Raw genomic sequence first — 11,667 nt, 5'->3', positions numbered from 1 at the left:
GAATCTCAGGCATTTCATCTTCCCTAACACATCTTCTGATCATAAGATCCGGGCCTGTTTTATACAATTCATTAGTGATGCATGAGTATCTTGCACTTATTTGAATGATTTTTATTTTTTCTCTAGGAAACAAATGTGAAGGCAATTTCCCTGTGACTAAGTAATTAGCAATATCTGCAAACCAAGGAGTTTGAGTAGTCACTGCAAAAAAATATTCATCAGGAAACTTATTTTCAACCGGAGTGTCATCTTTGATATTTTGAATTCTGGACAAGAAATCAGCAACTGTGTTTTGTTTTCTAGGTCTATCTAGCACAGTAATATTAAATTCTTGCAAGAGTAAAAGCCATCTTGTAACTCTACCATTAGTAATAGGTTTATTCATTAAATATCTAATTGCAGAGTGATCTATATGAGCAAAGGTTTCATAGCTTGTTATATAATGTCTGAACTTGTTGATTACATGAACAACAGCTAAAAATTCATTTTCAGTTACAATATAGTTTAATTTAGTGGGAGTCAAATTCTTACTTGTATAGTAGATGACATAGGGAATCAAGTCTTTTTGCCCTAATACAGTTCCCAGAGCTATATCTGAAGCATCTGTTGAAATGTGAAAAGGTAATTTCCAATTTGTACCTCTCAAGATGGGTGCTTCAAAAACTTTTGTTTTTAAAGTCTCAAATGCTAACTGGCAATCATGATTCCAATTGAATTCACAATCCTTGGTGAGTAATTTGAAGAGTGGGGATGCTATTTGAGTAAAATTTTCTATAAATCATCTATAGTATCCCGTGAATCCTAGAAAACTTCAAACATCCTTTTGGAAATTTGGAATTGATAATTTAGAGATGACTTCAACCTTAGATTTATCAACTTTAATCCCATCTCCTGAAATGTGATGCCCTAAAACAATACCTTTTGTAAACATCATAAAACATTTTTCATGGCTTAGTGAAAGGTTTGCTTCCTCACATATTTTAAGAACTCTTTCCAATTTTTCCAAAGCTTCTTCAAATGTATTCCCATAGATTATAAAATCATCCATATATACCTCTACACAATCATGTATTAGATCAGAAAAAATTCCTAGTACTGCTCTTTGGAATGTTGCAGGTGCATTACATAACCCAAAAGGAAGTACTCGGTAGGCATAAGTTCCCCATGGACAAGTAAATGTGGTTTTATCTTGATCTTCAGGTGCCACCTAAATCTAATTATAACCACTAAAACCATCCAAGAATGAGAAATACTTATTACATGCTAATGTATCTAACACTTGATCTATAAAGGGCAAAGGAAAATGATATTTAAGGGTAGCTTTATTCAATTCTCGGTAATCAATGCACACCCTCCATTTACCATTCTTTTTAGGCACAATCACTAAAGGGGAAACCCATTGGCTGTCTGAAATTGGGTAAATGAAGTTTACATTCAGCAGTTTTTACAGCTCTTCTTTCACAATTTCCCTAAGATTTGGATTCATTCTTCTCTGAGGTTGTCTGATAGGTCTACAATTTTCCTCAATGTAGATGTGATGAATACAAGTCTTAAGACTAATTCCTTTCATGTTAGTATATTCCCGTGCATATGCAGCAGAATGTTGTTGTAATGTCTTGATTAGATTTTCCTGTTGTAATTTCTCCAAGTTATTTTTTATGTTCAATGTTCTCCCTGAAAGGATTTCAACTGTAGAGCTACCAAATTCTTTCATAGAATAAAGAGACATCTGCCTAGCTGACAAATATTCAACATTGGATTTTTCTTGAAATTGATCATGTTCATATTTTGGAGATGATTCAAAATTTTCCATTGTATTTAAGATTTGACTATCTTCACTAATATCAAAAATAGTAAAGAGAGGCTGAATGTCATTTTCATCATCAATCCATTCTTTGTCATCTATTTCTGTGATTGTTCTTGCTGGAGGATATAGAGTGAATTTCTTTGTTGAATTCCCATAAGAAATATACATATCACCAGATCTACAGCTAATGAAAGCATTAGTTGTGGCCAACCAAGGTCTTCCTAATATGAGTGGATGTCCTCCTAGATTGTTCGTGGGGGTTAAGATCATAAAATCAACAGGATATTCCCAAGAATCTAAGGCTACTGAAATATCTTCTAACAGTCCATCTGGTTTGATTACAGATATGTCTACTAATTGCAGTAATGTAGGTGTGTAAAGAAGATTAGGAAGCTTGAGCTGTTCCATGGTTTGTTTGCTCATGATGTTTATTGTTGCCCCTAAATAAATCAATGTATTTGGAATTTCAATTCCATTGATATGTTTTTTCACAAGTGGACTTCCTGGATCTACATATTTTTGTATGGAAATTTTTCCCATCATTATATTTGCTATTTTTCCTACCCGGTGAATTCTTTTTGTTTATTTTGTTTTTCTTCCTGGTTTCATTATGCTCAACTCATTTATTGTTTTAGCTAATATTGGAATCTCCTTAATGGATTGTAACAAAGGAATTTTGATATAGACATTTTTCATTTCATCTAGAAAATCATAATTGGGCAACATGATTTTCTTTTCTACTCCTCTATCAACTTGTAGCCTTTTAGGAAAAGGAGGTGCAGAAGTAGATATTGGCTACTCAATGATAGGAGTTGAGTTCACTGGTTCTTTCTATTTTTCATTTTCAGTATTTTGGTTTTGGAGAGATGTTCCCTTGATCAGGAGCTTATGACCAAGTGTCGAAAAATGCTCAAATTTGAAAGTGCTTAGATTGGGTTGGAATATACACGACCAGATAGGTCTCGTCTTCCTGATTTCAGAGCTATAAACGGTTCCAAAAACAGTTTCCATATGCAGAAGTTATGTCAAAAAGAAAATTGCCCAATAAACCTTAATTTTTGAATTTTTTTCAAAAAAATTTAAAAGAGAATATTCCATAGAATATTTTTGAAATATTCTACAGAATATTTTTAAGAATATTCCCTGAATCTTTACGGCAGTGAATGGTAGGCTGCCATGTGGCAGGCTCGGAGGCTAACACGTGGCACAGGTGACATAAGCATATCGTTTTGGCATATTAACAAAATTTTGTTAGTCTAGCAGACTGAACCCACGACCTCGGTTCTATCAACGAAACACCGCACCATTGGACCATGTGATAGTTCTTGTTAAGGATTGTGGAGAAAGCTTATTTGAAGTTTCAAGTTTGTTTGGGCAGGGCCCGAAGGGGGCCAGCCCCCATACCATGTGACCCTCGCCCCCATAAACGTGGGCCTAACTTAAACTGCTGGTGCTCAAAGTTAAACGGTCCACCGTTTTGTTGTTATATGTGTTCACATATATGCCATAACGCACAGTTAGCACTAGTTCAACTGAAATCGATGGCACATAATCTGATGTAGAACCATCAATCCATCAAACCTGGTCATATGCGCATTAACACAACAGTTAACCGGCGGTCAATTGGTGGCAGACTTGGCGGAGGCGCTAAAAATTTGGTGGTCCCGCCATATTTTGTGGGCCTAACTGACCCACCAACTTTAGCTAACTGGGAGTCTTTTCAGGGAAAACTGGCAGTTTAGTAAATGAGTCATAACTTTGGCTAGGAAAGTCCTTTTTGGACGATTTTTTTTTTTTGATTTTGACTAGTAAGATGATTCTAAAGCCATTGGCATAGGTTAGAGAGAAATCTGAGGTCATTTACAGGTGTTTTTGCTCTGTTGAAGTTCTAGGAGCCATCAAGGCTCAGTATTGTGGGAGTTGTATAGGGTTGCAGGTACCCATTGGATGAGAACCAGTGGTAGTTTTTGACTTATTCGAGCATTATGAATCCATTTTTACAGTCCATTTCACTTGTTAAGGCTTGTATTCATCTGTACAATCATTTTGAGCTTTTAATCAAATCAAGGACATGCCCATTTGGGAGCCTTGGACCCAGCAGATGTAGCCCATGAGGGGTGAACTACGTCATCAACTTCTTTTGCATCTGTGGTTGAGTTATTTTCCTAAACAAATTCGTTTTAGTGTGTTAAACAGAAAAAGGAAATAATTCTACTATACTTAAATGGGTCATAAACAACTGAAAATTTCATTTGTTTTTAACTGTAAGACAAGTACATCATGTTAACATGTATATTTACTGAATTGAATACCTTGCTAAGCATTTACAAGTACTTCACATTCAGATCATCCCTCAAAACGTTTATTGGGTTGTAGAGAATCTTCCTCAGAATTGTCTTGTTCCTGAATAACTACAGAAGGTCTTTCCTTTTCTGATATTCTACCAGATCTTAGTTGAACATCATTGAGATTTAGAGGGTTGATCATATAAGTTAGAAATTTTTGTCCTTCCACCATGTAAGTATTTTGAGGATTTTTATTGTTGGGGTTTGGTAATGTTTGGGCAGGTAGCTGATTTGGTTTCTGCTGAAATGGCAGTAAGAGTTGAGGATTTTGGTTTTGTTGGGGATTTGTTGTGGAAATGGTAATGAAAGCTGAGGGTTCTGATTTTGAAGTTGTAGTTGCTGATTTTGTTGTGGAATGTGTGGGGGAGGATAATTTTGATATGATGACGGATATTGATAATATTGGGAAAATCTCCCATAAGGATTTTGTACAACTTGTTCCCACCATTGAGATTGAGATTGAGGTTGAGGCCAAGTTTGAGATTGATATTGAGGTTGAGGCCAAGGTTTATCCCAAGAATTTCAATTTGGTGGGGGCTGAAGATACATTTGATTGTTAAATCCCTGATTTTGTGACCCCTACCAAGGTTTTCTAGATAAAAAGCAAAGGGGTTCTGCTGAATTTGGAACTGTTTCTTCTTGAAAAATATTCTTAAGACCTGGAATCAAAGGACAACCCTTGGTTTCATGATTCTCTGAGCAAGTCATACAAGTCTCTAAAATTTTTGCATCTAAAGGGAATTCTCTTAGAGCATGTTTTTTTTCTGCATTTTGGACAGAAAATAGCTAAAGCATCAACCTCAATTTTTTGCTTGTTTTGCAACTTAAGGGTGTCTATTTGTTCACTAAGACTCCCTAGGATATCTATTTTGAATTCATCAAGCATATTACCAATTTCTGGCCTACTCACTGATCCAGTTGCAAACTTATTTACTCTAACAAGAGAAGGATCTCTTGGATCTTTCCCAGTTACGGATTTCCCTCTTGAGAGATGAACACATAATTCTCCTATATCACTTAATGGGAGTTTAGAGATATCTCCCTTCCCCGTCATGTTAAGGATATCTATCCACTCATCTCTAATGGCTTTTAATAAAAGAGCTTTTAAGGTATCTTCATCTAAATTTTCCATCTTTGCTCTTTTCAAATTATAGTTGAATCTCTCAATCAAATCCTCTAAGTTTTCATCCTCTCTTTGCTTCATTTTGAGCACTTCATCTTTGTGATTGGTAGGCATGTAATAATCCAAATACCTATCCAAAAACATTTTTTTCATGTCATTCTGTGTTCTAATGGACTGAGTGACTAACCCCATGAACCACTTCAAAGCAGCTCCTTTCAGTGTTGAAGGGAACAACTTAAGTTTTTGAGAGTCTTCTAGATAATCATAGATTCTGCACAATACCTCAAACTCAAATAAAAATGTTTCAGGATCCTCAATTTTTAACCCATGGAAGTTTGGGAGGACGGAAGGTGAGATATTTTTCATTGTGGTATTTCTTTCTTCATCCACTATAGGGAATCCAAAATAATTATCTATTTCCCTATTTCCTCTGCCTCCTCTATTATATCCTCTACCCCCCCTCCAAATAGTGTGAATTCTCCATCTTCTTCTTCTTCTTCCATTATAATTTCTTCAGGTTCAGTATAGGGTTCAACCTGCAAGGTTACTTTCTCCTCCTCTGGTTCTTCTATTAATGGGATATGGGAGAGAGGTTCTACTTCTTCTTCCTCACCAGGTATTCCTAATTCTTCAACTAAAATGTGCTCCCCTGTGGAGGTGAAAAAGGCTACTCCTACTGTTGGAGATTCAAGATTTTTCTCCTCTAGGATTGATTTGGTAGATGAAGTAGGAGATTCTTTTGATTGGATTTCTTCCCCTAGAATTTCAGGAGTTCTATGGCTGGGAGTATGAGTTTGGGATGGAGGTGTATCTTTTCTTGTTCTTGGTGGAGTAGGTGGTGTTGTAGGAATTGAACTCCTGCCTCTAGCTATAAATCTACCCCTAGAGTCTCTTTCTCTATGCATATCATTTTTTTTTTAATGTAAGAGATAAAGTTACCTAGTTACACTTCCCCGGCAATGGCGCCAAAATGTTTAGTCAATTTAGTTTCCTAAATTTCTTTGCATAAATTATCAACCAAGGCTCGTAAGTTGATGAAGTGTAGTGCATTGTATGTGTTAGTTAAACCTTATTACTTCATTGTTTTGTATTTTTATATTGTTTTGTTTTGGGGGTTCCTTGATTTCTAATGATGTACAGTTTAAATTATGAGAAATTGAGTCTAAATTTCTTAAAGGTGAACTAATCAAAATCTAAGTTAAAGGAATGAAAAACAGATCATCTATCCTATCCCGCCATTTAATCCTAAGTAAAAAATTAAAAGGTGAAGCTGTAAGGCAAATTGAAATAATTACAGAGAATAAAACTGACTAAAGCACTTTTAGTTGTCCAAGCCTCCAATTTTGAAAGATAACTTTCTTGAGATGGCAAACAAGCAACTTACTGTACTTTATAGTTTAGAGAACTAAATCAAATATGAAGAGAGTAACTAATTGATTTCAATCCTTTTGTGAAGTGAATGAGTTAGGATGGATATTAGCTTGAAATGGTGACCAAAAACATTTATCCACACAGTGCATTGGCAATATGAACTAGGAAATAAATAACAGAGGAAACAAACAATAAGTAAACTAATCAACAATGCATCCTTGTTACTTTTCCACCTTACCTTGTTAAAACAAAACAAGTTTCATTTATGAAATAGATAGGAGAAACAAGATTGCACAATCGAATTCTAACATTATGCTACTGAATAGAATTAAAAGGAAAAAAACTACAGGAAATCAACCTAAACTACAAACACTACTAAAAGTAAATAATGAAACTAAACTGAACAGTAAAAAAAATAACAAAAGAAAAACCTCCTTCAGTGCAGGGGCCCTCTACAACTGACTGAGTTGAGCTGCTAACTAGCTGAAGATACTCTTGCAAATGATCACTTGGTCAAACACGGCTTCATATTATTAACAGGAAAATAAGTTTCAAAATTACAGAGCTGTAAGTTTGAGCTTAATACATATAGAAATTCAAACTCCTTCTCAGTTCTGTACAACTGATATTTAAAGAAACATTCCTAACTATATTTTGAGAGAATTAAGCTACAGGTGGTCTCCACGTATTACAACAGATCTGCGTAAATGGTTGATCAGCTATAGGTGACTTTAAGTTAGCAAGATGGTTGCATGAAACTATTATCACTGGTGGCTGGTTCAAGTTAATGCTACAACAAAACTATCGGATTTATTAATTAGCCACGAAGAGTGGACACAGAGTCCTATTGCTCCCGGGTTTCTTCGTTTGACTCCACCTTTGACTGTGGTCTTGAGCTAGCTTTTTTGTCGATCTGGGCTAGGTGACTAGGATAGGATCCATGTCGTGACCATTCCAGAGATGCCCATGTGGCCGGTTTCCTCACTTGACACCTGTAACTTGTTCAACCATGGAAGTAGCTATGGAATACACGGTTAGCTGCAGAATGGGCTATGTTCGGTAGCTAATTTGAAGAAACTTATTTCAAATAGAAAAACATAAAAGTATAACATGTCAATCATTTAATGTCTTCCTTGAGACAAAATCTATAATTTATCAATGATGGGGATCTGTCTTTCATGGAAAATAAGAGAAAGAAGTGAGAAAAGTTGCCAAAGAGAGAGTAATTCTAAGGTCCAACAATGTCCTCCGCTGCGACTGTTCCTACTGCGAGGCTGGTCGGGAGAGTACCAGCCTGAGGAGTGCACACCTGTAACTCCTGAATTTATGCTCAAAGGGCCCCCAACACAATCTGATTCTCCTCCGAAAAGTTCTGGAGGGCCTTTATGGTGACGTTGCACATCGTCTCTCCTGTATCATGCAGATCCCTCTCAGTAAGGGTGATTGGGTTGATAGATAGCTTATACAGTTTTACCTTCTTACATGACCCCATCTACTCTCACAGGTGCTGTTACACAGTATTTTGTCACTGACCCCGCATTCCCTAATCTCGGGTAGAGTCGGTCCCTGAATGGCATCTGTTTTGTGTCATACATCAAAATATGTGTCCATATCTTTCATATAACTCAAGAAGATCAACCATGCTCATTAATCCTAAAGTTGACCCCTTTTCCCTATGTTTCAGGATCGTCACAAGACATCAGTGTTCTGTTTGCGACGATGGACCAAAGTAAACCAGAACCTCATGACACCGTCGCAAGAGTACATCTGTTCTCTGTGACAATCAGATTTTAGGGATCATCACAAGTCATCAGTATCTTGCTTGTGATGATAACTCTGAATACACTGTTGCCTCATGATGTCGTCTCTGAGTCTTAGTGTTTGACTCGCGATGACCCAGATATGGCGAATTAGTTCAAACATAATGCTTCTGGGTGGTTCTGGATCTGGTTGTTGGGTCGAGGAAGTTCACCTTTCCTCATTTGAAATGGTGGATCCACATTTTGAGTAACCTCCCATGAAGATAAGCTTCCTCTCCCTCACTTATGGAGGCTCCTCCTCTTATAAAAACATCCTCCATTGCTACGATCAGCGAGTTTTTGTATTGAGCAAATTAGCTAGTTTTTGTGTGAGATTGATAGTTTGCAGTGTGAATTGCTGATAGTCTAGCAATTGGTTGTGGATTGCCTTATCCTTATATTAGTTATTTTGGGTGAGAGAGAGAGTCATCATCCTTTTTGGGAGACCTTTTGAGAGTGAATGCTTGTGGAGACATATTGGCTAGACCCTTCAAGGAAGCTTGTGACGTCAAGGCATGGTTGTAAGCTTTACTTTTGCTCATATTTAATACAATCAATGGTTATTTCCTATATCGTGTATGAAATATATTCGATAGCTTATGTTTCCTTGACTCTATAAGTGAATATTTTATTGTTGTTCTCTATTATGTGTTTCATTGCTCTCTTGTGTCGTTTCAGGTGAATCACTCATCAAGGAGAAGAAAACGATAGCTGGAGCAGCATAACGAAGACTGCAACGAACACCGGAATAAGGTAGGCTCTTCCAAAAATGACTGTTTAAGGAATTAGCTATTGTATTTGTCTTGCTGTGAACAGAACCACTCTAGGGATAGAGGGGTTGCCTCTGTCTGCGGAGGGAACTTTACCTACATCACAAGTTGGCAACTCCATTGGGGAGTCCTTTGTGTGTTATCTGTTGTTTTTCTCTTGATTTGTTTGTGATTGAATTACATAGTGTCTCTTTGTTTTGGGACTGAACCATCAGTGTTTTGGATCACTTGAGTAGCTCTGGTATTCCACCTCACTGTTTGAGTGACAAGACTTGTCACTTTCAATTGCTTTTTCCTTATTTTCCATGTCTATTGAGATCGTTGTTGTTTAATTCCTAATAGCTGCAACGAATTGCCCCTGCCCTCTTTGACCAAGCTATACATCACAGATTTCCCGTCATACAGCTACGATGATTCCTGAAATCAGACTGTCATCGAAGATAGGTGTACTCTTGCGACGACGTTTCTTAGTTGCTAACGTCGTACCTGTGATGATTTGGCTTTCGTCTCAAGTTTCTAGTTTAACCCTTGCGACGATTCTTATAGGGTTGCTTTCATAGCCCTGCCTCCTGAATAGGCCAGTGTTTCTTGTCCTCTACTGTCTCTTACATCCTATCAAGCTTGTTTTGATTATGTTTGCTAAGGTATATCCTTCTTGGTTCAATTTGTCTGAGTTTTGTGTTTTTTGGGCTATGTGACCTACGTTTTTTGAAGTTTCGTCTAGAAGTCACCTGTTTTGGGTTGCTTGTCCTTCCAAGATTCTAAACTACATCCACAACCATCTTATTGACTTGTTTGAAGCTGTTCCCTTACTGCTTGTCGATTCTCTCTGATTGGTCTGTAGTGATTGGTCATCGAACCAATTTTATGTGTTGATTTGATTTCCATTCACTATTGAAACATAGATTACATTTGTTTTGATCAGTCAGGCTTACATTTTCTTGTTTGTTATTAAATCCAAAAAATCAAAACATTGCACTCATATAGTATACGAAAGTGAAAGCATTTTGCATTAGTAGATTCTTCATGATTAGGAATTGAAAAGCGAAATTTTCATCTTTCATTTTTCGTCATAATGTTTGTGAGATAAGTGAGATTGATGCATTGTGCTTCCTAGTGATTGGGTTGCTTGCATGCACTATTTTTCTTGCATTTGTTTGTTATCATTTTCGTTCACTTGTAAATGAAATCCTTACCCTCATTTACGTAGTTGTTCATCAAAAGGAATGGTTTTTTTTACTCATTGTAGTTGCATCCTAGGAATTGTTGAAATACGTTCGATAGGGCCTTGAAACTGAGGCCTAATTCAAGATTAACTGTTAAAATCTATTGAATGAACCTAAAAATGCATTGAAACCTAACACACACATATCTAGAGGCCTAGGCTAGAGACGTGTTCCGGAATTGTTAAACCTAGTTGCTATTGTTTTCACTAAGGTTGGGTGATTCCTCCTTTTGTGATTCAATGGGTACTAGTACGGAATTGTGCGCCCAGTACCGTCAAGTATATATTGGGAGACCCCACTAGTTTATCATCCTTTTATCCACAGGAATCCAAGTCTACCACCTTACGAATCGCAACACATCGAACACATCATTCGGGAAGATTGATTGTCGTACGGAAAGTCCTTGGTCATTTCTCTTTCATTTGATCACCAAGGTGTATATGCAATTTTGCGATTTGTGTGGTCAACCTCTTGTCTAGTACTCCAGAGCAGTCATTTTCATTCTTTTTTGACTCTTTAAAAGTAAAAGGATCATCTGAGTACTTGTCCTTTTAGGCTCATTAAACTTCGAAAGCGATAGAGTCACCTTTTGTCCCTTTCTCGACTCTTAAAATATGAAAGGGCACAGTTTAGTTTCAGTTTCGTAAAATTAACTATCGACGAAATATTCATGGTTACAGTTAGAGTTCCTTTCATGGTCATTTCCAATGGCAACCTTTCCCAAGCCTACCATTCAAGGTCTCCCCCTGGATGGGAATCTTTCTCCTTTTCCTTCTTTTGGAAATGTTGGTGCTCCATATATGGCAATGTTTTCCTTGCCTGGTTTAACCATCGGTTTACCTGTTTGGATGTTTTCAACCTCGGTGGTCCTAAGCATCATGACTCCTATTCTATCGTCTCCTTCATTCGAATCATGTCAAGATGATTCTAGGGTTGACCCTTTGCCTTCTTCCCCTGTTTCTTCACCCTCCTCTTCTACTTCGCCCGGTGAAAGTTCCAAATCTAGTAACCAGGAGGCTAAGAAGAAGAAGAGGAAGACAAAGAGGAAGAAGCTAGATAAGCGAGAGGCCGCCCATGTATCTATTGCTTTGAGTCCATCTCTGGTCGAAAAACCTTCTGATTCTCCACGGAAGGTTAAATTTCCTTGTAAGTTGTGCAAGGGTGACCATTTTCTTCGTGATTGTCCTGGTATTCCTAGGATCTTAGAAGAATGGTATCACGGTCTA

This window comes from Pinus tabuliformis, chromosome Q, assembly GCF_031772625.1.
Source record: "Pinus tabuliformis cultivar Carrire ecotype Pingquan chromosome Q, CPIR1, whole genome shotgun sequence".
Taxonomy (NCBI): Eukaryota; Viridiplantae; Streptophyta; class Pinopsida; order Pinales; family Pinaceae; genus Pinus; species Pinus tabuliformis.
This window is presented reverse-complemented; position numbering follows the sequence as displayed.